This window comes from Acipenser ruthenus, chromosome 23 (genome assembly GCF_902713425.1).
Source record: "Acipenser ruthenus chromosome 23, fAciRut3.2 maternal haplotype, whole genome shotgun sequence".
NCBI classification, from domain to species: Eukaryota; Metazoa; Chordata; class Actinopteri; order Acipenseriformes; family Acipenseridae; genus Acipenser; species Acipenser ruthenus.
In genome coordinates, this window is record NC_081211.1 from 17187626 (window position 1) to 17214290 (window position 26665).

A 26665-nucleotide genomic window follows, 5' to 3' on the forward strand; every position below is an offset into this window, starting at 1 on the left:
TGCTGGGTCCGGGCTCCCTCCCTGCCTCGTGTTCTGCATCAGAGGAGCTACTGGAGGAGCTAGTGGAGTAGCTGTTGTACTCTCTCTCTGGGCTGGGGGAAGGGGTCCTCGTAAAACGGGACATGTCTCGGGGGCGGGGGGGTGAGGGGGGTGCTGGTGATGATGGTGGTGCTGGAGTCTGGGTCTTGGATACTGTTGGTGGTGATGTGGACTGATCTTTGTTACTTGCTCCCTCTTCCTGCTCAGGCCTAGGCTTGTTTGTGTTTGCCTTGCTGGCTCTGGCCATGTTGGCATAGGAAGAGGGGCAGTCCTTAAACAGGTGCCCCTTCTTTCCACACAAATTGCACTGCCTCTCTTCTCTGCAGTGGCTGGTCTCGTGGGGGGCGCCGCAGTTCCTGCACTTGACTACAGTACACGCGGCCGCCAGGTGTCCTAATTCCCCACATTTCCTGCAGAGTTTTGGCATCCCATTATAGAATACCAGCCCTCTGTTGGGCCCTAACACTATGGAGTTTGGAATGTGGCGGACGCCTCCAATGCCCGATGGATCAACATTAAGGCGTACCAGCCACTTTCTGGCTCCTGTCCAAACCCCATCTTCATCTGTAATTTTCCTCCCTTCTGATGACACCCTCCCATAGCGGTTAAGCCATGTTGTAATATCATAGTCGCTAACAGCCTCATTGAAAAATTGGACAGTAACAACTTTCATTTCTCTGTCTGTCAGTGCATCCACACAAAATTCTTTGTATGGAGCGAGATATTTATTCTCCCCCCAAAAGGACCACATTTCTTGTAACTTTTGGGGGTTCCTAAAACTGACCTCAAACACTTCCTTAAGCCCTGGCAATTTCACCAAACAATTCAAGTCAGAAGGGGAAAAACCCATACCCCTCTGAAGAATGGTCCGGCTGAACTCCAGTCTCGTCAGTCCTGGTTCCGTTTCCTCTTGCTGGGTCCTTGTGAAGCGCACCGCATTGTGCCTCCTAGTCTCCTGGGTTGGCCGGAACGCCATCCTTCAGCTGGCTCCTCCGATTGGGGTGGGAGAAGCCTCTGGACGTCCGGGTTGTCTCTCTCTACGGAAAAGAAACAACGTAAGCAGCAAATCTGGGCAGTTGAAGGAACTATTACTTTAGTCCCTGAGGAGATGGTCGCCTCGCAAGAGGGACCCCCTCCCCAGGTGAACGGTGTCCTTCCCTGGCGGAGTAGGGGGCGCTGCTTGGCACCGAGACCACGTAGGAAGAATCGTGGCTGTGACGCCTCCTCGGGGTCCGGGGCCGCCCTCTGCTCCTCCCAGATGGCGCCCTCTGCTGGGCGCCTGCTGCTCTCTCGGTCTGGATCTCGATTACAATCAAGGGCTGGGGATGAGGTCGTCTAGGTCATCAAAGGGTCCTCAAAGGTCGTCTGGATGGTAGGTCCTCCTTCTCTCTAACTCCAGGAACGTCTGGAAAGCCTGAAAAAGAAAAAAACTGGAACCGCCTGAAAAAGAAAAAACTGCTCTCAACAGTCAACAAAATCTTGAAAGACCCTCGGCCTGGATTGGGCAAGCCAAAACCAGACTGAGCATTAGTCTTCCAAAAAGTTGCCGAGCTGAAGAAAGCCAGTCAAAAATAAAAAAAATTCTGTTCCTCCTCACCCGAACAAACCTCTCACAGACCCTCGGAGGGAGCGGGCAATGCCACTACCCTCTAAGCCTTAGTCTTAGAAAGATTTATTCGAACTGAAGAGAAACCAGAGACCTGAAGACAACTGTGCTTTATACATGGTTAAAACAGACACAGATTAAAATCGACATGAAAAAAACCTGTGCTGCTTTAAAAGTGACTGGAAAAAAAGAACCATCTATAAAAAACCAGTGCTTGTGAGGGCCGGGGAGTGCTCTCTAAAAAAGTTCAAAAGTGAACATAAAACTAGATCTAAAACAGGGACAGGGGAAAAGGGACAGTGTATAAAACAGTGAGTTAAAATTCTAAAATTTTAAAACACTTAAAATGTAACTTTTAATAGTTGACATTAAAAATCTTTTAGATACGTAAATACAAAACAAAACCAAATAAAACATTCAAAATAAATCAAAAACAAGAGAGTCCATAAAACTGAAACAAAAAGACTACATAAAACCAGGGCACCGTTCAAAAACGGTCATGCCAGCTAAAAGGGGCGGAATGCTGGCATGACAAAATAAATAAAAGGCTTAGCGGTGTATAGTACAACCGGTTCTACTATACATACACAACTAAGACACCCACTTTCTTAGTGTGATCAAGAAGACTGCAGTCTGTAACAAATGTTACTTTGAATAGCACGCCCATTTATCATACCAACACTACACACTGCAATTCTATTATTTTACAACACAAGGAAGCCCCGCCAAAGCAGGGCATCAAAAATTAGTTGAAACTCATAAATGTTCCTCTCCACGGAAATCTTTAGTAAAATACTCTTTTATTGAGATTTTACATTTTTTACATTTACACCCATTCGTTTTTTCATTCATTTTACATTTCTTTTAAAGATGACATTCATGCATACAGACATACATTTTGTTTTAAAAGCATTTAAAATACATTTAAAAACACCAAGACAATTGTGCTTTGTACATGGTTAAAACAGACACAGATTAAAATCAACATGAAAAAAACCTGTGCTGTTTTAAAAGTGACTGGAAAAAAAGAACCATCTATAAAAAACCAGTGCTTGTGAGGGCCGGGGAGTGCTCTCTAAAAAGGTTCAAAAGTGAACATAAAACTAGATCTAAAACAGGGACAGGGGAAAAGGGACAGTGTATAAAACAGTGAGTTAAAATTCTAAAATTTTAAAACACTTAAAATGTAACTTTTAATAGTTTACATTAAAAATCTTAAAGATACATAAAAACAAAACAAAACAAAATCAAATAAAACATTCAAATTAAATCAAAGGTCCATAAAACTGAAACAAAAAGACTACATAAAACCAGGGCACCGTTGAAAAACGGTCATGCCAGCTAAAAAGGGCGGAATGCTGGCATGACAAAATAAATAAAAGGCTTAGCGGTGTATAGTACAACCGGTTCTACTATACATACACAACTAAGACACCCACTTTCTTAGTGTGATCAAGAAGACTGCAGTCTGTAACAAATGTTACTTTGAATAGCACGCCCATTTATCATACCAACACTACACACTGCAATTCTATTATTTTACAACACAAGGAAGCCCCGCCAAAGCAGGGCATCAAAAAATTAGTTGAAACTCATAAATGTTCCTCTCCACGGAAATCTTTAGTAAAAGGCGAAAGATTTATGCGATCTGAAGAGAAACCAGAGTATATTAACATTTGTTAGTGCAGAAGGCAACCTACTCATATTGCTATTGTAACAAAGGACGGTTATTTTTTTTTTGTTTGGTTTAAACGAGCATTTTAATGTCTAATTCTTGAGAAAAACAACCAAAACAGTATACAAGTACTGTATGTTGACATTTAGATTTAAATATGATATTTTAATAACATGCATTTCATAAGAGGAAGTTAGATTCTGCCAGAGTGCATTATGGGTATGCAAATGTGATTCACCCCTGCAGCGCCGTTTCCACTCAACAGTATTGCTCAACCCAAGGTATTTCTTCTCCAAGTTACCAAAATACGTTTTACTATCAGATCGCTGTATTTTATGGAGTATGGAGGACTATCCGTGGCAATATTAAAAATAAATACATAGAGAAATAAATAAATGAATAAATAAATGTTGAAATAAATAAATGAATGAATAAACAAATGTCCATTTATTAATTGCAACATGTATTCATTTATTCATTCATTTAGTTCAACATTTATTTATTTATTTATTCATTCATTCATTCATTCATTCATTTATTTATTTATTCATATATTTATTTCACGTTTGCCGCTTTGCTATTTACATTCCACAGTGCGCTTTTACATTCCCGGAACTGCATTTACATTTCGAAGCCTCTTCTCTATTTCTTTTTACATTTCACTGTGACAAAACCCCCTGTCAATCACAGCTTAGTGGGCGGTATCAAGTACACTATTGGCTGTAGGAAGATTGTCCCTCCCTGCTCCAGGGAACACAATCGATGCCGATGTGGGCTCGCTAGACCACTGTGTGTTGGAAGGTCGTGTATGTGAGCATTTTGTTTCCAGCGCCAGTTGCATGTGAGTTTAGAAGATGGAGAGGTTCATATCTTCGCTTCTTCGTGAAGCAGCGGATCGCTTAGAAAACACACCCAGATCTCAATCTCCTCCACCGACAAATAGAGCCACGACTGCACGGAACCCTGTAGACAGTATAGAAATCGGCCTCAATTAATTATCTAGCTAGTAGTTTAATTGTTTTGCTGAGCATTCTCCTTCAATTTGTTCTTAACCGTACTGTGTCTGTTTCAAGTGGGTTAGATTCACAATTTCTGCATGCTATAATGGTATAGTAATATTTTACAGTTTATATTTTTTGTCCCTCTTTTTTTTTTTTTCAAGGATTTTCGCCCCATAGAGGATCGTCTTCAAAAAGGAGACGAGCGTTCCCACTCCAGCGCCGTGTTGGTGTTATTACACTCACAGCTTTTGCTGTCTAAAAGGGAAAACCGTTTCCACGGTGCCGACTAGACAGCAGAAAGACGAATTGAATGTAGCAGGACTGGGGGAGAAAAGAATCTCCTTTCAAGGTACGTTTATGCAAATATTCTGTCAAAATGAAACGGTTTATTTAATAGTACATATACTGAGCATCACAAGAAACGTATCACTATTATTTAATTCGAAAAAAAACCCAGATATATACATGATGGACATTGACAAAATGTCCGCTGCTCAGCAACGGTGGCCACACGCTTGCCTGAGAATTCCACAGTACCCCCTGTCCCCTCATAACTGTATACAGACAGTACAATGTCAATTGTTAATCAGCACATTACAATCTTACTGCACCTGCTGTAAAACAGAATTAGTCATTCTAGCGAAATTATCTAAAAAGTTTCTTTCGATGCTCAGTATATATCACGACTCTAAAAGCAGATACAAATAAACCTAATGAGAAGCTCTATAATAACAAATAACGCGATGTAGAGCTTAATGCAATGTTACCTTCGATATTTTAGACTTTTTATTAAACCACTGCTCAATGCTACTGAAATGTCATCAACCACTATTAGTATCATAAAGCTCCCAAAATCCTTTTAGATGCCACTCCTAAGTAAATGTCTGGAATTTAGTTTTGGATTGTTTTGCAGTTAGTGATCCATTCAGCTTTGTGTTGATGCTATACAAAAATAAAACCAATAAAAAACCTATGCCGCTTTAGTAGCAGCAAAATACAAGGTTGTGTATCAGTGTGTAAGATGTTCGCTAGATTCACATTTATTACATTTGTGTTCTTTTTTTATGTCAAGGTTGTGACAGCAGTTGTGAAGGATTCAGAAGCCAGTTATTCGAATCTTATCCCAAACTGAGTGAGGGTGGTGGATTTGAACTAATGAAGATTTCAGGATCTACGAGAAGCTGGATCTTGGCTGTTAGTCCTTGCCCTAATGAGGGGTACTCGGCAAAATATTTAAGGGACCCAGAAACCCAAATTGTCTGCTGCAATTCATTTTGTAGGTTCCTGGACTGTCCTTATCCACTGGGCCCCTGATGAAGTGCCTCTTTTGTGAGAGACTTTTCTTTCTCAGAAATAGTCACAGTGACAGCTGTAGCAGCAGGTATAGAGTTTTTGTTCATGTAATTGGTCAATGTTAAATACAGTACATTAACTATTTTGAAAGGTTTACTTGCAGTAAAATGATGAAATTTGCATGTAGTGGGTTTCAGGGAATGTTTGTGCTAATGTAGTCTTACAAAAAATTGTTCTCAGTGAAGAAGACAAAAGCATTATACTGCAATTGGCATTAAGCTGGGATCTTCCAGGGGTGACAGAAGAAAATAGGCATTGGCTAATGGACAAACTCCTCCTTCACGCTGTAAGTAGGTTTGTTTCGTGCATATCCATGTTCGGTTTACTCATTGTACTGGTCAGTTGTGTAATTAACCTACAGCAGGGGTGGCCAAACCCAGTCATGGAGAGCCCCTATCCAGCAAATTTGTTCAATAAAAGGAAAGCTCTTGTGATTGAGGTCTGAAGAGGGAATTTTTAGTTGAAACAATCACTAAATGACTTCATTTAACAAATACACCTGCTTAATTCAGCACATTGAAATTCTTCCATGTGTTTTAGACATTGATAATGAAAGGTGACCTATAAAATCCACTGGATTGGGCTCCCGAGTGGTGCATTCGGAAATGGCCTCCAGTAGGAGTGCAGGGTGCGCTTTACGACTCTGAGGTTGCTGGTTCGATCCTGTCGTTCCTTTGCCGGCTGGGGATGGGAGTCCACAGGGCTGTTTGACCACCCCTGACTTACAGTTATTATGCATTTTAATTGGGTACATTCTTTAGTTTGCTTATTACTCTATGCTATACTCTTCTTATTTGTGGTAGGTTATTGTAAGAACAACTCGACAGGTTAAACAGCTGAGGAAAGGACTGAAAGAGACATTGGTCTGGCCTCTCCTGAAGGAAAGAAGTGATATTATTCCACTGATGTTTCCGAGGGCCTCTGACACACTATACACCTCCCCGGTGTGTTACATTTTATTACATGTTGTTCCCTAATTAAGTTTTGAATGCCTGTGGCAGTGTGTTACTGTTTCAGTGTTTTGATAATGTGATTTACTAGTTATATTTCTAATTCTGAAGTTTATATATTTTTTGGTGTAACTGTGAAGCTCATATACTAGTATGTTTTGGTCTACAATATAAAACCCAGCTTGTATAGAGCTTTGAGATGAAGCTTGGTATTGAGCCATTTCAATATTGGAATGGAACAAAAATGGCCAATAAGGTTCAGAAAGAGATCCCCAGCCGTTCATTCATTTATCTATTCATTCTTTTTTTCCTCAAGATGATCCTTGAAAGAATCACCTGGCCCACACTGAATGTGGAGGAAGATGATGATGAGGATGACTGTTCTCTTGAGACTAAATGCCGTATCACAGGCTTCTTCAGGACATTCATTGAAACGGTATAATTTAATCTATTAATCATCGCCATGTATAATTTTATTTTAACCACCCAACTCATTCTTACCTTATATGAGAAGGGACAACTTCTTATTCTTCATCACTCAAAACAGCATTTGCCACCACTTCATATGTAATATTCCTATACAAAGAATACATAAGCTAATGTTCACACTGAAAGGGAATCTAATGAATAAGAATAATCTTGTAGAGGAATAACATTTTGATGTGACTACTGTGATTTTTTTTTTTACGACTCAGAGCACAAATACAGCCTTCATGTCTTTTATATGCAAGTATTATATGTACATAGGTAGATAATACGTAGCACATTATAATAAACAAAAGCAAAAATATTTGTTACTTTTCAAAAAGCTGACCTGACAGTACTCAAGACCCTGTGAAATTTGAAAAGAGGCATTTATTTATTTTTTTACTTTTGTAGCATCACCAAGAGTGCTGATTGATCTCCTCAGATTCTGGGTTGGATGGGGGGTCCTCCCGAAGGAGCTGTCTGTTGAGGTCACAGATACCAAACTGCCCAAAGCATCCACCTGCTTCGAAACCATTAAACTACCCAGACACGACTTTCACTACTCATCATTTGAGGAGGATCTTCTTTCCTGTATATATACTGTGGACACCGGCTTTGGACTTGTCTAATTTAGAATTCTGCCATGAGAAATCTGTTTGAACTCCTTCAGGGGCCAAACTGTTATTTGATTTGACAACTAGAAATGTAAACATGACAAAGTAAAAAAAAAACATCCAGGTTAATGTTCTGCTATATAAATACTAAATGTACTAAGAAAGAAATTCAAATTAACGACTGGCAATTTTATTAGGCCATTTTATTATTTTGATTACAATAAATAATGCACTGGGGGGGGGGGGGGGCAACAACATTTTTTTTTTCTTCTAAAATACTTGCTTAAGTTTGTGAAAACATCTGTTAAATATCAACATAAGCACAGGAACTATTGTCATTTATTTATTTAACAAAGTCAGTGCTATGACAAAAAATACAGCTGTCCCAAACAATAAAAAAATCATCACATTTGGATGTCTGTTTCTTTATAATTTAAATTTGTTTGCCTCCTTTTCTCACCCAAATTGTTTTACCTGTCACACTAACAAATTACAGGAACTGTTGAAAAAACAACCACTAATAATATAAAAATGATGATCTACCTTGTATACTATGATATTATAATATTGTGAGGTATTAGTACTTGCCAGGGTTCAGAAGTATAATACTAAGAAAGATTAACACTGATCAAACTACAAGAATAATGTATTGGTATTGTAAAGGCAGTCATTACACAATGTATTGGTATTGTAGAGGTAGTCATTACACAGTGTATTTTATTAGGTATTCAAGCCCTTTCAGTCACCCCAGCTAGCCTTTTCAGTTTACCTCAGAGACTGAACATTCTACCGCGAAACTGGCGCTCATCGTTTAGTCTGACTAGTGAACTTCAGAACATTTCCCACCATCATCCTCCTGCTCAAGTGTCTATGATGGGGAATGCAGTGCGTTTCAAGCTATTTTAATTCATGTCGGGTTTGCGTTTACGTCCACAGTAGCGAATATCAAATGAATATCGATCATCAAGCTAACTTTACCTCGGTCCTCCCCTCCTGTTCTGAAAAAAAGACTGCTAAATACGCTACACTGACACATTGGACAAAAGGTACTTGAACAGCTGTCGTTATTTAACACGGCACACATAAATTACACTATCATAATTTACAGTTCTCAAGTTATATAGCTATACATTTACCAATTAAATTATACAGTATCCTTACCTTGAAAAAATGTCTCTTTCTGGCGTATTTTAATAATAATAAAACAAATCTAACTACCTATATCTTAGCTATAGGCTATTCTATTAAGATATTATCACTCACTCTGTCCTCCTCTCTCCAACTGTCGCCATCGTCTGCGAATTCGCTCGAGCATCAACTTGATTTAAGCAAATGGAAACGAACTCGCGCGTGCACCCTCTCCCCATTCTCTATTAAACTTCATACAACATTTAAAATAACTATAGTCATTATGTCCTATCAGTGCTGTGAATTACTCCCATATATGTTAACCTATATAGTTGTTACTTTTCAATATATTACTCATATATTACTATTCAATATATTAATTTAAAGCTTAAAGAATACACCAAAATACATTTAATACTTAAATTTAATTAATCAAGTTAAGTTGACACTTATTTAACAAGCTTGTTTAATAATGCTTGTGATCACTAGAGACACAGTTTACACTTGTAATTGCAATGTTGAGAGAGTCAGCGATCGCCAAAGCTTTTTTTTTTTTTTTTTTTTTAATGGGAAAAGCGGAACTCTGAAACAAATCAGTGCACGGCATAAAAAATGCCTTTAAAATAGAAACTATAAAACAACTATAATGTATGTATCATTCTAATTTACTTGTACTTTAATTTTGGCGTTATTTTATAGTGTTATTTTATAGTGTTAGTTATAGTGCTATTGGCATCAGAAAAAAATCATACAAATATGTAAATTAACACACATGTTTTTTTCTACCGTTATAGCTTCGGTTTTAGTGTGTACTGGCCCACCTTTGGCCCAGCATTGGCTCAGCTATGGTGGCTGTATTCTGCTGTACCGAAATGGGCCAGTGCGGGTTTTGCATGGGCTGAACATGCCCATGGTGCCATGTTTTGCCCTCATGGGCCCAATACGTACATGTTTGCTGGGAGTTACGGGAATGTAAGCGCACTGTGAAATGTAAATAGCAAAGCGCCAAACGTGAAATAAATACATGAATAAATAAATAAATGAATGAATGAATGAATGAATAAATAAATAAATGTTGAACTAAATGAATGAATAAATGAATACATGTTGCAATTAATAAATTGATTTATTCATTCATTTATTTATTTCAACATTTATTTATTCATTTATTTATTTCTCTATGTATTTATTTTTAATATTGCCACGGATAGTCCTCCATACTCCATAAAATACAGCGATCTGATAGTAAAACGTATTTTGGTAACTTGGAGAAGAAATACCTTGGGTTGAGCAATACTGTTGAGTGGAAACGGCGCTGCAGGGGTGAATCACATTTGCATACCCATAATGCACTCTGGCAGAATCTAACTTCCTCTTATGAAATGCATGTTATTAAAATATCATATTTAAATCTAAATGTCAACATACAGTACTTGTATACTGTTTTGGTTGTTTTTCTCAAGAATTAGACATTAAAATGCTCGTTTAAACCAAACAAAAAAAAAATAACCGTCCTTTGTTACAATAGCAATATGAGTAGGTTGCCTTCTGCACTAACAAATGTTAATATACTCTGGCTTCTCTTCAGTTCGAATAAATCTTTCTAAGACTAAGGCTTAGAGGGTAGTGGCATTGCCCGCTCCCTCCGAGGGTCTGTGAGAGGTTTGTTCGGGTGAGGAGGAACAGAATTTTTTTTTATTTTTGACTGGCTTTCTTCAGCTCGGCAACTTTTTGGAAGACTAATGCTCAGTCTGGTTTTGGCTTGCCCAATCCAGGCCGAGGGTCTTTCAAGATTTTGTTGACTGTTGAGAGCAGTTTTTTCTTTTTCAGGCGGTTCCAGTTTTTTTCTTTTTCAGGCTTTTCCAGACGTTCCTGGAGTTAGAGAGAAGGAGGACCTACCATCCAGACGACCTTTGAGGACCCTTTGATGACCTAGACGACCTCATCCCCAGCCCTTGATTGTAATCGAGATCCAGACCGAGAGAGCAGCAGGCGCCCAGCAGAGGGCGCCATCTGGGAGGAGCAGAGGGCGGCCCCGGACCCCGAGGAGGCGTCACAGCCACGATTCTTCCTACGTGGTCTCGGTGCCAAGCAGCGCCCCCTACTCCGCCAGGGAAGGACACCGTTCACCTGGGGAGGGGGTCCCTCTTGCGAGGCGACCATCTCCTCAGGGACTAAAGTAATAGTTCCTTCAACTGCCCAGATTTGCTGCTTACGTTGTTTCTTTTCCGTAGAGAGAGACAACCCGGACGTCCAGAGGCTTCTCCCACCCCAATCGGAGGAGCCAGCTGAAGGATGGCGTTCCGGCCAACCCAGGAGACTAGGAGGCACAATGCGGTGCGCTTCACAAGGACCCAGCAAGAGGAAACGGAACCAGGACTGACGAGACTGGAGTTCAGCCGGACCATTCTTCAGAGGGGTATGGGTTTTTCCCCTTCTGACTTGAATTGTTTGGTGAAATTGCCAGGGCTTAAGGAAGTGTTTGAGGTCAGTTTTAGGAACCCCCAAAAGTTACAAGAAATGTGGTCCTTTTGGGGGGAGAATAAATATCTCGCTCCATACAAAGAATTTTGTGTGGATGCACTGACAGACAGAGAAATGAAAGTTGTTACTGTCCAATTTTTCAATGAGGCTGTTAGCGACTATGATATTACAACATGGCTTAACCGCTATGGGAGGGTGTCATCAGAAGGGAGGAAAATTACAGATGAAGATGGGGTTTGGACAGGAGCCAGAAAGTGGCTGGTACGCCTTAATGTTGATCCATCGGGCATTGGAGGCGTCCGCCACATTCCAAACTCCATAGTGTTAGGGCCCAACAGAGGGCTGGTATTCTATAATGGGATGCCAAAACTCTGCAGGAAATGTGGGGAATTAGGACACCTGGCGGCCGCATGTACTGTAGTCAAGTGCAGGAACTGCGGCGCCCCCCACGAGACCAGCCACTGCAGAGAAGAGAGGCAGTGCAATTTGTGTGGAAAGAAGGGGCACCTGTTTAAGGACTGCCCCTCTTCCTATGCCAACATGGCCAGAGCCAGCAAGGCAAATACGAACAAGCCTAGGCCTGAGCAGGAAGAGGGAGCAAGTAACAAAGATCAGTCCACATCACCACCAACAGTATCCAAGACCCAGACTCCAGCACCACCATCATCACCAGCACCCCCCTCACCCCCCCGCCCCCGAGACATGTCCCGTTTTACGAGGACCCCTTCCCCCAGCCCAGAGAGAGAGTACAACAGCTACTCCACTAGCTCCTCCAGTAGCTCCTCTGATGCAGAACACGAGGCAGGGAGGGAGCCCGGACCCAGCAGCGGCCCCCCCCTGAGTAGGGCCCTCTCAGCGCCAGCACTCCCCCTCGGCTCTCGTTATGACACCATAAGGATTGAGTCCGTGGGGGAGGAAAGCGAAAGCGACAGTGAAAGTGAGAGTGAGAAGGAGGGGAAGGGAGTGAAGAACCAGCAGAGGGTGGGGAAAAGAAAGGGTAGAGACGAGGGGGGGAAAAGAAAGAAGATCAGGATCAAAGACAGCAAGTTGCAGGTGGCCCCCATAGATCCAAAACCAGCTAATGTCCACACAAAGTCCCCAGTCTTGCCCTCGCAGGCAGAGACGGAGGCGAGTGGGACGGCTACACTGCCGCCTAGTGGGCAGGTAGCAGCCAGCCAGGGCATCCCCAGCCAGCCTTCCCAGTCGTTGGCACAAACCCTAGCACACCTCGCAGAAGAGGTGTTCACTAATGCACCGAGGGAGAGGTCGGGGTCAACACCTTCCCTGACCAGCAGTACCTCGGTAGCAATGACCCTCTTCAAGCGAAGGGCCTCCCTTCAAAGCATCCTTGACCCCCTCCCTTGTATGGGCAAAACCAGGGGCCCCCTAGAGGTCCTCCTAGATACAGCACTGGAGGACATGGGAATACCCCTGGACGCGGTAAGCCAGAAGTCTGCTAACAGCTCCAATTCAACAGACGGTAACAGCCAAAGAATGCTGTCTGTCATAACCCCCCCCCAGGACAAAGCTGACCCACACGTTCCGAGGGGCCCTGAGCAAGTTCCACCAGACTTACCTTGTGGGGAGTTGAATAGCCCCAACAACTCCAAGTACTGTGCATATAAAGACGGTGCCTTCTTGGACGAGGCAGCAGTGAGTACCTTCTCAGGGGTGATGGGAGTTGCAAATAAGCCCAAGCCCCCTCGAAGCAAGCGTAGAGCTAAGAGTAGGAAGAGTGTCCCGACCTCCCAATCATAGTCGCTATGGGGTGGACGCAGCGACTCCTTTTCTTGTTAGCTACCCTGATGGCCCTGATATGTGTGTCTGTTAATGTCAGGAGCATCAGGGAGACACAAAAAAGATTTGATGTACTAAACTATCTAGCTAACTTGAAAGCAGATCTCATCTTTCTGCAGGAGTGTGGTATTTCGTCGAGCCCTGATTATAGGGACCTGAAGGAGAGTTGGACCCTGGGGGACTCCTTCTGGTCGGGCTCCAACATAGCCAGAGCCGACGGAGTAGGTATCCTGTTTAAAAACCCATTTATTACCTCCCGCAGCAGCAGGGAGGTAGAACCTGGTAGAATTCTGAGCGTGGATGTGACATACAACAACACTCCCCTCAGACTGGTCAATGTCTACGCACCCACTAACCAAAACGAAAGAGTTCAATTTTTTCCACAGCTGCGTCCACTCCTGCTGGGGAACGTACCCGTCATCGTGTCAGGTGACTTCAATTGTGCTCTGAGGGACGTAGACCGGAGCAGGCCACGCAACGACCGCTCTAGTAGAGTTTTGTCCTCCGTAATATCTGATTTCTCCCTGTGTGATGCAGGTAAGGACCTGGTGCCTCCCTTTACCTGGGTGAGCTCATCTGGGACCTCCTTCTCCCGTATAGATCTCGTCCTGCATACCAGCTCCCTTACGAAGACGGCAGTAGACACCCAGGCCGTCTTCTTCTCTGACCATAGGCTCCTGCAGGTAACATTGCAGGTCCCTCAGACCTCCCAGATGGGGTCAGGGGTCTGGAAATTAAACACCTCCTTACTCGATGACCCCTCCATAGCTGCAGCCTATAAGAGCAGGCTTGTTGAGTGGACCACTTTGCGTGACCTATTCAACTCCCCTATAGAGTGGTGGGAGATGGTCAAAATGAGAACTAAGGGTTATTTCATAGCAGCAGGCAAGAGGAAAGCAAAAGAAAGGAGGGCCAAATATAAATACCTGAATGCTGCCCTCCAGCGTCTGAGCCTGCTTCAGCTTCGGGGGTTCCCTGTAAGCGACGAGATAGCCCAGACCAAGCTAGATCTTTCAGTGCTTTGTAGGGAGGAACAACGAAAGGTCATGCACAATGCAAAAGTGCAAAAAATGGAGGAAGACGAAAAGTGTACTCGCTTCTTCTTCCAGAAAACGAGGGAGAAGCGGCACTTGATGTCCTCCATGCTCGACAGCAGGGGGAGGATAGTAGAGGATAGTGAGGGAGTGAAAAAAGTGGTAGAGAACTTCTATAGGGACCTGTATAACATCAAAGCTACAGATGACACCCTGATAGAGTGGTTCCTGAGCCAGTTGGAGCCTGACTCAGTGCGGGACGAGGAGGAGGAGGAGAAGGACCCAGAACTCACGCTGGAGGAGCTCACCCAGGCGGTTAAGACCATGAACACCGGTAAGACGCCAGGTCCAGATGGCATCCCGGGTGAGTATTACCATCTTTTTTGGGACACGCTAAAAGTCCATTTAGCGGAGGTCTACAGAGCGGTCTACAGGGAGAAGCGGTTGGGCCCTTCTATGCGGGAGAGTGTAATTACTCTCCTTCATAAGAAAGGGGAAGTTAAAGATCTACGGAATTGGCGCCCAATCAGCCTCCTTTGCGTGGATTACAAGATACTAGCCAAAGCTCTGATGCTCCGGCTACAAGTACACCTCCCTTTGGTCATTGGCCCTGACCAGGCTTGTGGCGTCCCAGGGAGGTCCATCACGGATATTTTAATGTTAACAAGGGACATTCTGGCTTATTCTAGAGAACGGAACCATCCCCTCTGCCTGTTCAACCTTGACCAGGAGAAGGCGTTCGATAGGGTAAGCCATGAATATATGTACAAAGTGATGGACCAGATGAAATTCGCTCCTGGACTTAGGGAGTGGGTTAAAACCATATATACAAACATTAGTACCCGAGTCTTGGTGAACAGGCACCTGACTGGTAAAATATCTATCCAGTCAGGGGTCAGACAGGGTTGCCCACTATCCCCACTGCTATATGTCGTGTGCATCGAACCCCTCCTGCAGGCAATTCGTAGGGATACCAATATAACTGGTTTCCAGCTGCCTGGATCCAACGGGGTCCAGGTCAAAACAACAGCATATATGGACGATGTGTCACTCATTTGCACCAACACATCGTCGGTACCTCGGATTAGTAATATCCTTGAGAAGTACTGCACGGCGACCGGGGCAGTGATTAATAAGTCCAAGAGCGAAGTCTACGTGTCTAAAAATTGGCAGGTAGATAGGGAACTGTCGGACATGTACCCTGTCAAAAAGGACAAAATCAAGATTCTGGGCCTCATTTTCGAGAACAATAGCTCGGGGGCCCAGAGCTGGACGGCGGCCATTAACCAGGTCCGTAAAAAGATTGGCGGATGGAGCACAAGATCCTTAACAATGACGGGTAGAGTATTAATAACCAAGTCTATACTGTTCCCCATCCTCTCTTATGTAGGAAAAATCTTTCCCCCAGACAGGACCACCAAAAAAGTGGTGGACCGCATTATCCACCGCTTTATCTGGGGCAGCAAGATGGAGAGGGTAAAGCGAGCCACTCTGAGTAAAGCCGACAAGAAGGGAGGTAAGGGGGTCCCGGACGTTGTGCAGCTCACCCGAGTGCAGGGGCTCACGCAAACTATCAAGAACATCCAGGCCCTGGACAGGAAGGTATGTTACATGAATCGTTTCTATTTTGCCACCTGTCTCAGGGCCTTGGGCCTCTGCACTATTGATAACACCGTGCCGTACTCCTGGGACCCCCCATTGTATTATAGAACCTTAAGGGACACTATATATAAATTGGGCTTAGATAAAGCAAAATTGGCCTCCTGGGAATACAAGGCTGTAACTAAATATCTTGCCGGTTCCCAGGAAATTGAAAAAGTAGCTACTTTCTCCCTCACCCAAAGCCAAAAAATCTGGGAGAATGTGTCTCACAGCTGCCTCAGTAATGTCCAGAAGGATATAGCATGGAACACCGTCCACAGTGCACTCCCCACTCGAGCGTTCATGTTCAGGAGGGGACTAGCCCAAGTAGAAACATGCCCCTATGCAAAGTGCCGCAAGAGAGAAACACCAGCCCATATCTTCTGGGAGTGTGATGTGGCTGGCAGTGTCTGGCTCTCTGTCTCTGTCTTCCTAAACAGGTTTGCTGACACGGCCAAGATGACCGCTGAGACTGTGCTCTATGGGCCTGCGGGAGGAATCGATACCAGCACAGCTAAGTGCGTTTGGCGTGTCATCAATGTTGTCAAGCAGATCCTGTGGGAAGGCCGTAACGTCTGTGTCTATCACAAGCAGGAGCTAGACACTATCACCACGACCAGAAGGGCACAAACTCTTATCAAGGACTTTGTAATTCTGGACATCCGGACCCTCGGGAAGGACAAGGCCTGCGCGGAGTGGAGGATCGCCGGACTTCAGGACGTGAAGATGGAATAAAGGAAAAAACTGGAACCGCTAGCTCCTAGGAGCGGGACTACGGGGCACCGCTAAGCCTTTTATTTATTTTGTCATGCCAGCATTCCGCCCTTTTTAGCTGGCATGACCGTTTTTTCAACGGTGCCCTGGTTTTATGTAGTCTTTTTGTTTCAGTTTTACGGACTTTTATTTGATCTACGTTGAATGTTTTATTTGATTTTGTTTTGTTTTGTTTTATGTATCTTTAAGATTTTTAATGTAAACTATTAAAAGTTACATTTTAAGTGTTTTAAAATTTTAGAATTTTAACTCACTGTTTTATACACTGTCCCTTTTCCCCTGTCCCTGTTTTAGATCTAGTTTTATGTTCACTTTTGAACCTTTTTAGAGAGCACTCCCCGGCCCTCACAAGCACTGGTTTTTTATAGATGGTTCTTTTTTTCCAGTCACTTTTAAAACAGCACAGGTTTTTTTCATGTTGATTTTAATCTGTGTCTGTTTTAACCATGTACAAAGCACAATTGTCTTGGTGTTTTTAAATGTATTTTAAATGCTTTTAAAACAAAATGTATGTCTGTATGCATGAATGTCATCTTTAAAAGAAATGTAAAATGAATGAAAAAACGAATGGGTGTAAATGTAAAAAAAATGTAAAATCTCAATAAAAGAGTATTTTACTAAAGATTTCCGTGGAGAGGAACATTTATGAGTTTCAACTAATTTTTTGATGCCCTGCTTTGGCGGGGCTTCCTTGTGTTGTAAAATAATAGAATTGCAGTGTGTAGTGTTGGTATGATAAATGGGCGTGCTATTCAAAGTAACATTTGTTACAGACTGCAGTCTTCTTGATCACACTAAGAAAGTGGGGCATCCCCATCGGGCATTGGAGGCGTCCGCCACATTCCAAACTCCATAGTGTTAGGGCCCAACAGAGGGCTGGTATTCTATAATGGGATGCCAAAACTCTGCAGGAAATGTGGGGAATTAGGACACCTGGCGGCCGCGTGTACTGTAGTCAAGTGCAGGAACTGCGGCGCCCCCCACGAGACCAGCCACTGCAGAGAAGAGAGGCAGTGCAATTTGTGTGGAAAGAAGGGGCACCTGTTTAAGGACTGCCCCTCTTCCTATGCCAACATGGCCAGAGCCAGCAAGGCAAACACGAACAAGCCTAGGCCTGAGCAGGAAGAGGGAGCAAGTAACAAAGATCAGCCCACATCACCACCAACAGTATCCAAGACCCAGACTCCAGCACCACCATCATCACCAGCACCCCCCTCACCCCCCCGCCCCCGAGACATGTCCCGTTTTACGAGGACCCCTTCCCCCAGCCCAGAGAGAGAGTACAACAGCTACTCCACTAGCTCCTCCAGTAGCTCCTCTGATGCAGAACACGAGGCAGGGAGGGAGCCCGGACCCAGCAGCGGCCCCCCCCTGAGTAGGGCCCTCTCAGCGCCAGCACTCCCCCTCGGCTCTCGTTATGACGCCATAAGGATTGAGTCCGTGGGGGAGGAAAGCGAAAGCGACAGTGAAAGTGAGAGTGAGAAGGAGGGGAAGGGAGTGAAGAACCAGCAGAGGGTGGGGAAAAGAAAGGGTAGAGACGAGGGGGGGAAAAGAAAGAAGATCAGGATCAAAGACAGCAAGTTGCAGGTGCCCCCCATAGATCCAAAACCAGCTAATGTCCACACAAAGTCCCCAGTCTTGCCCTCGCAGGCAGAGACGGAGGCGAGTGGGACGGCTACACTGCCGCCTAGTGGGCAGGTAGCAGCCAGCCAGGGCATCCCCAGCCAGCCTTCCCAGTCGTTGGCACAAACCCTAGCACACCTCGCAGAAGAGGTGTTCACTAATGCACCGAGGGAGAGGTCGGGGTCAACACCTTCCCTGACCAGCAGTACCTCGGTAGCAATGACCCTCTTCAAGCGAAGGGCCTCCCTTCAAAGCATCCTTGACCCCCTCCCTTGTATGGGCAAAACCAGGGGCCCCCTAGAGGTCCTCCTAGATACAGCACTGGAGGACATGGGAATACCCCTGGACGCGGTAAGCCAGAAGTCTGCTAACAGCTCCAATTCAACAGACGGTAACAGCCAAAGAATGCTGTCTGTCATAACCCCCCCCCAGGACAAAGCTGACCCACACGTTCCGAGGGGCCCTGAGCAAGTTCCACCAGACTTACCTTGTGGGGAGTTGAATAGCCCCAACAACTCCAAGTACTGTGCATATAAAGACGGTGCCTTCTTGGACGAGGCAGCAGTGAGTACCTTCTCAGGGGTGATGGGAGTTGCAAATAAGCCCAAGCCCCCTCGAAGCAAGCGTAGAGCTAAGAGTAGGAAGAGTGTCCCGACCTCCCAATCATAGTCGCTATGGGGTGGACGCAGCGACTCCTTTTCTTGTTAGCTACCCTGATGGCCCTGATATGTGTGTCTGTTAATGTCAGGAGCATCAGGGAGACACAAAAAAGATTTGATGTACTAAACTATCTAGCTAACTTGAAAGCAGATCTCATCTTTCTGCAGGAGTGTGGTATTTCGTCGAGCCCTGATTATAGGGACCTGAAGGAGAGTTGGACCCTGGGGGACTCCTTCTGGTCGGGCTCCAACATAGCCAGAGCCGACGGAGTAGGTATCCTGTTTAAAAACCCATTTATTACCTCCCGCAGCAGCAGGGAGGTAGAACCTGGTAGAATTCTGAGCGTGGATGTGACATACAACAACACTCCCCTCAGACTGGTCAATGTCTACGCACCCACTAACCAAAACGAAAGAGTTCAATTTTTTCCACAGCTGCGTCCACTCCTGCTGGGGAACGTACCCGTCATCGTGTCAGGTGACTTCAATTGTGCTCTGAGGGACGTAGACCGGAGCAGGCCACGCAACGACCGCTCTAGTAGAGTTTTGTCCTCCGTAATATCTGATTTCTCCCTGTGTGATGCAGGTAAGGACCTGGTGCCTCCCTTTACCTGGGTGAGCTCATCTGGGACCTCCTTCTCCCGTATAGATCTCGTCCTGCATACCAGCTCCCTTACGAAGACGGCAGTAGACACCCAGGCCGTCTTCTTCTCTGACCATAGGCTCCTGCAGGTAACATTGCAGGTCCCTCAGACCTCCCAGATGGGGTCAGGGGTCTGGAAATTAAACACCTCCTTACTCGATGACCCCTCCATAGCTGCAGCCTATAAGAGCAGGCTTGTTGAGTGGACCACTTTGCGTGACCTATTCAACTCCCCTATAGAGTGGTGGGAGATGGTCAAAATGAGAACTAAGGGTTATTTCATAGCAGCAGGCAAGAGGAAAGCAAAAGAAAGGAGGGCCAAATATAAATACCTGAATGCTGCCCTCCAGCGTCTGAGCCTGCTTCAGCTTCGGGGGTTCCCTGTAAGCGACGAGATAGCCCAGACCAAGCTAGATCTTTCAGTGCTTTGTAGGGAGGAACAACGAAAGGTCATGCACAATGCAAAAGTGCAAAAAATGGAGGAAGACGAAAAGTGTACTCGCTTCTTCTTCCAGAAAACGAGGGAGAAGCGGCACTTGATGTCCTCCATGCTCGACAGCAGGGGGAGGATAGTAGAGGATAGTGAGGGAGTGAAAAAAGTGGTAGAGAACTTCTATAGGGACCTGTATAACATCAAAGCTACAGATGACACCCTGATAGAGTGGTTCCTGAGCCAGTTGGAGCCTGACTCGGTGCGGGACGAGGAGGAGGAGGAGAAGGACCCAGAACTCACGCTGGAGGAGCTCACCCAGGCGGTTAAGACCATGAACACCGGTAAGACGCCAGGTCCAGATGGCATCCCGGGTGAGTATTACCATCTTTTTTGGGACACGCTAAAAGTCCATTTAGCGGAGGTCTACAGAGCGGTCTACAGGGAGAAGCGGTTGGGCCCTTCTATGCGGGAGAGTGTAATTACTCTCCTTCATAAGAAAGGGGAAGTTAAAGATCTACGGAATTGGCGCCCAATCAGCCTCCTTTGCGTGGATTACAAGATACTAGCCAAAGCTCTGATGCTCCGGCTACAAGTACACCTCCCTTTGGTCATTGGCCCTGACCAGGCTTGTGGCGTCCCAGGGAGGTCCATCACGGATATTTTAATGTTAACAAGGGACATTCTGGCTTATTCTAGAGAACGGAACCATCCCCTCTGCCTGTTCAACCTTGACCAGGAGAAGGCGTTCGATAGGGTAAGCCATGAATATATGTACAAAGTGATGGACCAGATGAAATTCGCTCCTGGACTTAGGGAGTGGGTTAAAACCATATATACAAACATTAGTACCCGAGTCTTGGTGAACAGGCACCTGACTGGTAAAATATCTATCCAGTCAGGGGTCAGACAGGGTTGCCCACTATCCCCACTGCTATATGTCGTGTGCATCGAACCCCTCCTGCAGGCAATTCGTAGGGATACCAATATAACTGGTTTCCAGTTGCCTGGATCCAACGGGGTCCAGGTCAAAACAACAGCATATATGGACGATGTGTCACTCATTTGCACCAACACATCGTCGGTACCTCGGATTAGTAATATCCTTGAGAAGTACTGCACGGCGACCGGGGCAGTGATTAATAAGTCCAAGAGCGAAGTCTACGTGTCTAAAAATTGGCAGGTAGATAGGGAACTGTCGGACATGTACCCTGTCAAAAAGGACAAAATCAAGATTCTGGGCCTCATTTTCGAGAACAATAGCTCGGGGGCCCAGAGCTGGACGGCGGCCATTAACCAGGTCCGTAAAAAGATTGGCGGATGGAGCACAAGATCCTTAACAATGACGGGTAGAGTATTAATAACCAAGTCTATACTGTTCCCCATCCTCTCTTATGTAGGAAAAATCTTTCCCCCAGACAGGACCACCAAAAAAGTGGTGGACCGCATTATCCACCGCTTTATCTGGGGCAGCAAGATGGAGAGGGTAAAGCGAGCCACCCTGAGTAAAGCCGACAAGAAGGGAGGTAAGGGGGTCCCGGACGTTGTGCAGCTCACCCGAGTGCAGGGGCTCACACAAACTATCAAGAACATCCAGGCCCTGGACAGGAAGGTATGTTACATGAATCGTTTCTATTTTGCCACCTGTCTCAGGGCCTTGGGCCTCTGCACTATTGATAACACCGTGCCGTACTCCTGGGACCCCCCATTGTATTATAGAACCTTAAGGGACACTATATATAAATTGGGCTTAGATAAAGCAAAATTGGCCTCCTGGGAATACAAGGCTGTAACTAAATATCTTGCCGGTTCCCAGGAAATTGAAAAAGTAGCTACTTTCTCCCTCACCCAAAGCCAAAAAATCTGGGAGAATGTGTCTCACAGCTGCCTCAGTAATGTCCAGAAGGATATAGCATGGAACACCGTCCACAGTGCACTCCCCACTCGAGCGTTCATGTTCAGGAGGGGACTAGCCCAAGTAGAAACATGCCCCTATGCAAAGTGCCGCAAGAGAGAAACACCAGCCCATATCTTCTGGGAGTGTGATGTGGCTGGCAGTGTCTGGCTCTCTGTCTCTGTCTTCCTAAACAGGTTTGCTGACACGGCCAAGATGACCGCTGAGACTGTGCTCTATGGGCCTGCGGGAGGAATCGATACCAGCACAGCTAAGTGCGTTTGGCGTGTCATCAATGTTGTCAAGCAGATCCTGTGGGAAGGCCGTAACGTCTGTGTCTATCACAAGCAGGAGCTAGACACTATCACCACGACCAGAAGGGCACAAACTCTTATCAAGGACTTTGTAATTCTGGACATCCGGACCCTCGGGAAGGACAAGGCCTGCGCGGAGTGGAGGATCGCCGGACTTCAGGACGTGAAGATGGAATAAGGGAAAAAACTGGAACCGCTAGCTCCTAGGAGCGGGACTACGGGGCACCGCTAAGCCTTTTATTTATTTTGTCATGCCAGCATTCCGCCCTTTTTAGCTGGCATGACCGTTTTTGAACGGTGCCCTGGTTTTATGTAGTCTTTTTGTTTCAGTTTTATGGATTTTGATTTGATTTATTTTGAATGTTTTATTTGATTTTTGTTTTGTTTTGTTTTATGTATCTAAAAGATTTTTAATGTTAACTATTAAAAGTTACATTTTAAGTGTTTTAAAATTTTAGAATTTTAACTCACTGTTTTATACACTGTCCCTTTTCCCCTGTCCCTGTTTTAGATCTAGTTTTATGTTCACTTTTGAACCTTTTAGAGAGCACTCCCCGGCCCTCACAAGCACTGGTTTTTTATAGATGGTTCTTTTTTTCCAGTCACTTTTAAAACAGCACAGGTTTTTTTCATGTTGATTTTAATCTGTGTCTGTTTTAACCATGTACAAAGCACAATTGTCTTGGTGTTTTTAAATGTGTTTTAAATGCTTTTAAAACAAAATGTATGTCTGTATGCATGAATGTCATCTTTAAAAGAAATGTAAAATGAATGAAAAAACGAATGGGTGTAAATGTAAAAAAATGTAAAATCTCAATAAAAGAGTATTTTACTAAAGATTTCCGTGGAGAGGAACATTTATGAGTTTCAACTAATTTTTTGATGCCCTGCTTTGGCGGGGCTTCCTTGTGTTGTAAAATAATAGAATTGCAGTGTGTAGTGTTGGTATGATAAATGGGCGTGCTATTCAAAGTAACATTTGTTACAGACTGCAGTCTTCTTGATCACACTAAGAAAGTGGGTGTCTTAGTTGTGTATGTATAGTAGAACCGGTTGTACTATACACCGCTAAGCCTTTTATTTATTTTGTCATGCCAGCATTCCGCCCTTTTTAGCTGGCATGACCGTTTTTCAACGGTGCCCTGGTTTTATGTAGTCTTTTTGTTTCAGTTTTATGGACCTTTGATTTAATTTGAATGTTTTATTTGATTTTGTTTTGTTTTGTTTTTATGTATCTTTAAGATTTTTAATGTAAACTATTAAAAGTTACATTTTAAGTGTTTTAAAATTTTAGAATTTTAACTCACTGTTTTATACACTGTCCCTTTTCCCCTGTCCCTGTTTTAGATCTAGTTTTATGTTCACTTTTGAACCTTTTTAGAGAGCACTCCCCGGCCCTCACAAGCACTGGTTTTTTATAGATGGTTCTTTTTTTCCAGTCACTTTTAAAACAGCACAGGTTTTTTTCATGTTGATTTTAATCTGTGTCTGTTTTAACCATGTACAAAGCACAATTGTCTTGGTGTTTTTAAATGTATTTTAAATGCTTTTAAAACAAAATGTATGTCTGTATGCATGAATGTCATCTTTAAAAGAAATGTAAAATGAATGAAAAAACGAATGGGTGTAAATGTAAAAAATGTAAAATCTCAATAAAAGAGTATTTTACTAAAGATTTCCGTGGAGAGGAACATTTATGAGTTTCAACTAATTTTTGATGCCCTGCTTTGGCGGGGCTTCCTTGTGTTGTAAAATAATAGAATTGCAGTGTGTAGTGTTGGTATGATAAATGGGCGTGCTATTCAAAGTAACATTTGTTACAGACTGCAGTCTTCTTGATCACACTAAGAAAGTGGGTGTCTTAGTTGTGTATGTATAGTAGAACCGGTTGTACTATACACCGCTAAGCCTTTTATTTATTTTGTCATGCCAGCATTCCGCCCCTTTTAGCTGGCATGACCGTTTTTGAACGGTGCCCTGGTTTTATGTAGTCTTTTTGTTTCAGTTTTATGGACTCTCTTGTTTTTGATTTATTTTGAATGTTTTATTTGGTTTTGTTTTGTATTTACGTATCTAAAAGATTTTTAATGTCAACTATTAAAAGTTACATTTTAAGTGTTTTAAAATTTTAGAATTTTAACTCACTGTTTTATACACTGTCCATTTTCCCCTGTCCCTGTTTTAGATCTATAGTTTTATGTTCACTTTTGAACTTTTTTAGAGAGCACTCCCCGGCCCTCACAAGCACTGGTTTTTTATAGATGGTTCTTTTTTTCCAGTCACTTTTAAAGCAGCACAGGTTTTTTTCATGTCGATTTTAATCTGTGTCTGTTTTAACCATGTATAAAGCACAGTTGTCTTGGTGTTTTTAAATGTGTTTTAAATGCTTTTAAAACAAAATGTATGTCTGTCTGTATGCATGAATGTCATCTTTAAAAGAAATGTAAAATGAATGAAAAAACGAATGGGTGTAAATGTAAAAAAATGTAAAATCTCAATAAAGATTTCCGTGGAGAGGAACATTTATGAGTTGCAACTAATTTTTTGATGCCCTGCTTTGGCGGGGCTTCCTTGTGTTGTAAAATAATAGAATTGCAGTGTGTAGTGTTGGTATGATAAATAGGCTTGCTATTCAAAGTAACATTGGTTACAGACTGCAGTCTTCTTGATCACACTAAGAAAGTGGGTGTCTTAGTTGTGTATGTATAGTAGAACCGGTTGTACCCCACTTTCATCCAATCACTCAACCATTCGTGCAATTAGTGATGGTGGGAAGGGAAGTGAAGTCTCTGAATCATTTGGTTCGCAAAATTCACTGAGCCGATGCAGACGAAACGCTTCATGCTCTTTAGTGCCATCTCTTGGTAGATCTGCACAACTCAATACATTAAGTTTAGCACAGACCTGCACAACAGCGCCAAAATCATGTTGTGGCGGCAGCAGTATTACATCCGTAGTGGTTTAGCACTAGATGGGGTCACCAGATGGGGTCAGGGGTCTGGAAATTAAACACCTCCTTACTCGATGACCCCTCCATAGCTGCAGCCTATAAGAGCAGGCTTGTTGAGTGGACCACTTTGCGTGACCTATTCAACTCCCCTATAGAGTGGTGGGAGATGGTCAAAATGAGAACTAAGGGTTATTTCATAGCAGCAGGCAAGAGGAAAGCAAAAGAAAGGAGGGCCAAATATAAATACCTGAATGCTGCCCTCCAGCGTCTGAGCCTGCTTCAGCTTCGGGGGTTCCCTGTAAGCGACGAGATAGCCCAGACCAAGCTAGATCTTTCAGTGCTTTGTAGGGAGGAACAACGAAAGGTCATGCACAATGCAAAAGTGCAAAAAATGGAGGAAGACGAAAAGTGTACTCGCTTCTTCTTCCAGAAAACGAGGGAGAAGCGGCACTTGATGTCCTCCATGCTCGACAGCAGGGGGAGGATAGTAGAGGATAGTGAGGGAGTGAAAAAAGTGGTAGAGAACTTCTATAGGGACCTGTATAACATCAAAGCTACAGATGACACCCTGATAGAGTGGTTCCTGAGCCAGTTGGAGCCTGACTCAGTGCGGGACGAGGAGGAGGAGGAGAAGGACCCAGAACTCACGCTGGAGGAGCTCACCCAGGCGGTTAAGACCATGAACACCGGTAAGACGCCAGGTCCAGATGGCATCCCGGGTGAGTATTACCATCTTTTTTGGGACACGCTAAAAGTCCATTTAGCGGAGGTCTACAGAGCGGTCTACAGGGAGAAGCGGTTGGGCCCTTCTATGCGGGAGAGTGTAATTACTCTCCTTCATAAGAAAGGGGAAGTTAAAGATCTACGGAATTGGCGCCCAATCAGCCTCCTTTGCGTGGATTACAAGATACTAGCCAAAGCTCTGATGCTCCGGCTACAAGTACACCTCCCTTTGGTCATTGGCCCTGACCAGGCTTGTGGCGTCCCAGGGAGGTCCATCACGGATATTTTAATGTTAACAAGGGACATTCTGGCTTATTCTAGAGAACGGAACCATCCCCTCTGCCTGTTCAACCTTGACCAGGAGAAGGCGTTCGATAGGGTAAGCCATGAATATATGTACAAAGTGATGGACCAGATGAAATTCGCTCCTGGACTTAGGGAGTGGGTTAAAACCATATATACAAACATTAGTACCCGAGTCTTGGTGAACAGGCACCTGACTGGTAAAATATCTATCCAGTCAGGGGTCAGACAGGGTTGCCCACTATCCCCACTGCTATATGTCGTGTGCATCGAACCCCTCCTGCAGGCAATTCGTAGGGATACCAATATAACTGGTTTCCAGCTGCCTGGATCCAACGGGGTCCAGGTCAAAACAACAGCATATATGGACGATGTGTCACTCATTTGCACCAACACATCGTCGGTACCTCGGATTAGTAATATCCTTGAGAAGTACTGCACGGCGACCGGGGCAGTGATTAATAAGTCCAAGAGCGAAGTCTACGTGTCTAAAAATTGGCAGGTAGATAGGGAACTGTCGGACATGTACCCTGTCAAAAAGGACAAAATCAAGATTCTGGGC

At 44.1% G+C, this 26665-nt stretch overlaps 1 long non-coding RNA gene and 1 other non-coding gene across 4 annotated transcripts; one reads left to right on the plus strand and one right to left on the minus strand.

The window, feature by feature from the left end:
• Positions 1-3198: 3198 nt before the first annotated feature.
• Positions 3199-3313, minus strand: LOC131699782 (U5 spliceosomal RNA). The gene has a single exon (XR_009308317.1). It is a non-coding gene; the product is annotated as a U5 spliceosomal RNA (small nuclear RNA).
• A 753-nt stretch (positions 3314-4066) lies between these two features.
• On the plus strand, positions 4067-8138 carry LOC117413088 (uncharacterized). Of its 3 annotated transcripts, XR_004661146.2 has the most exons (7): positions 4067-4161; positions 4483-4670; positions 5394-5702; positions 5855-5960; positions 6478-6618; positions 6941-7060; positions 7504-8138. It is a non-coding gene; the product is annotated as an uncharacterized LOC117413088 (long non-coding RNA). The 3 variants fall into 3 exon arrangements; XR_009308208.1 differs by having other exon boundaries at positions 5855-6618; XR_009308209.1 differs by having other exon boundaries at positions 4067-4126; positions 5855-6618.
• The last annotated feature ends 18527 nt before the right edge of the window (positions 8139-26665 follow it).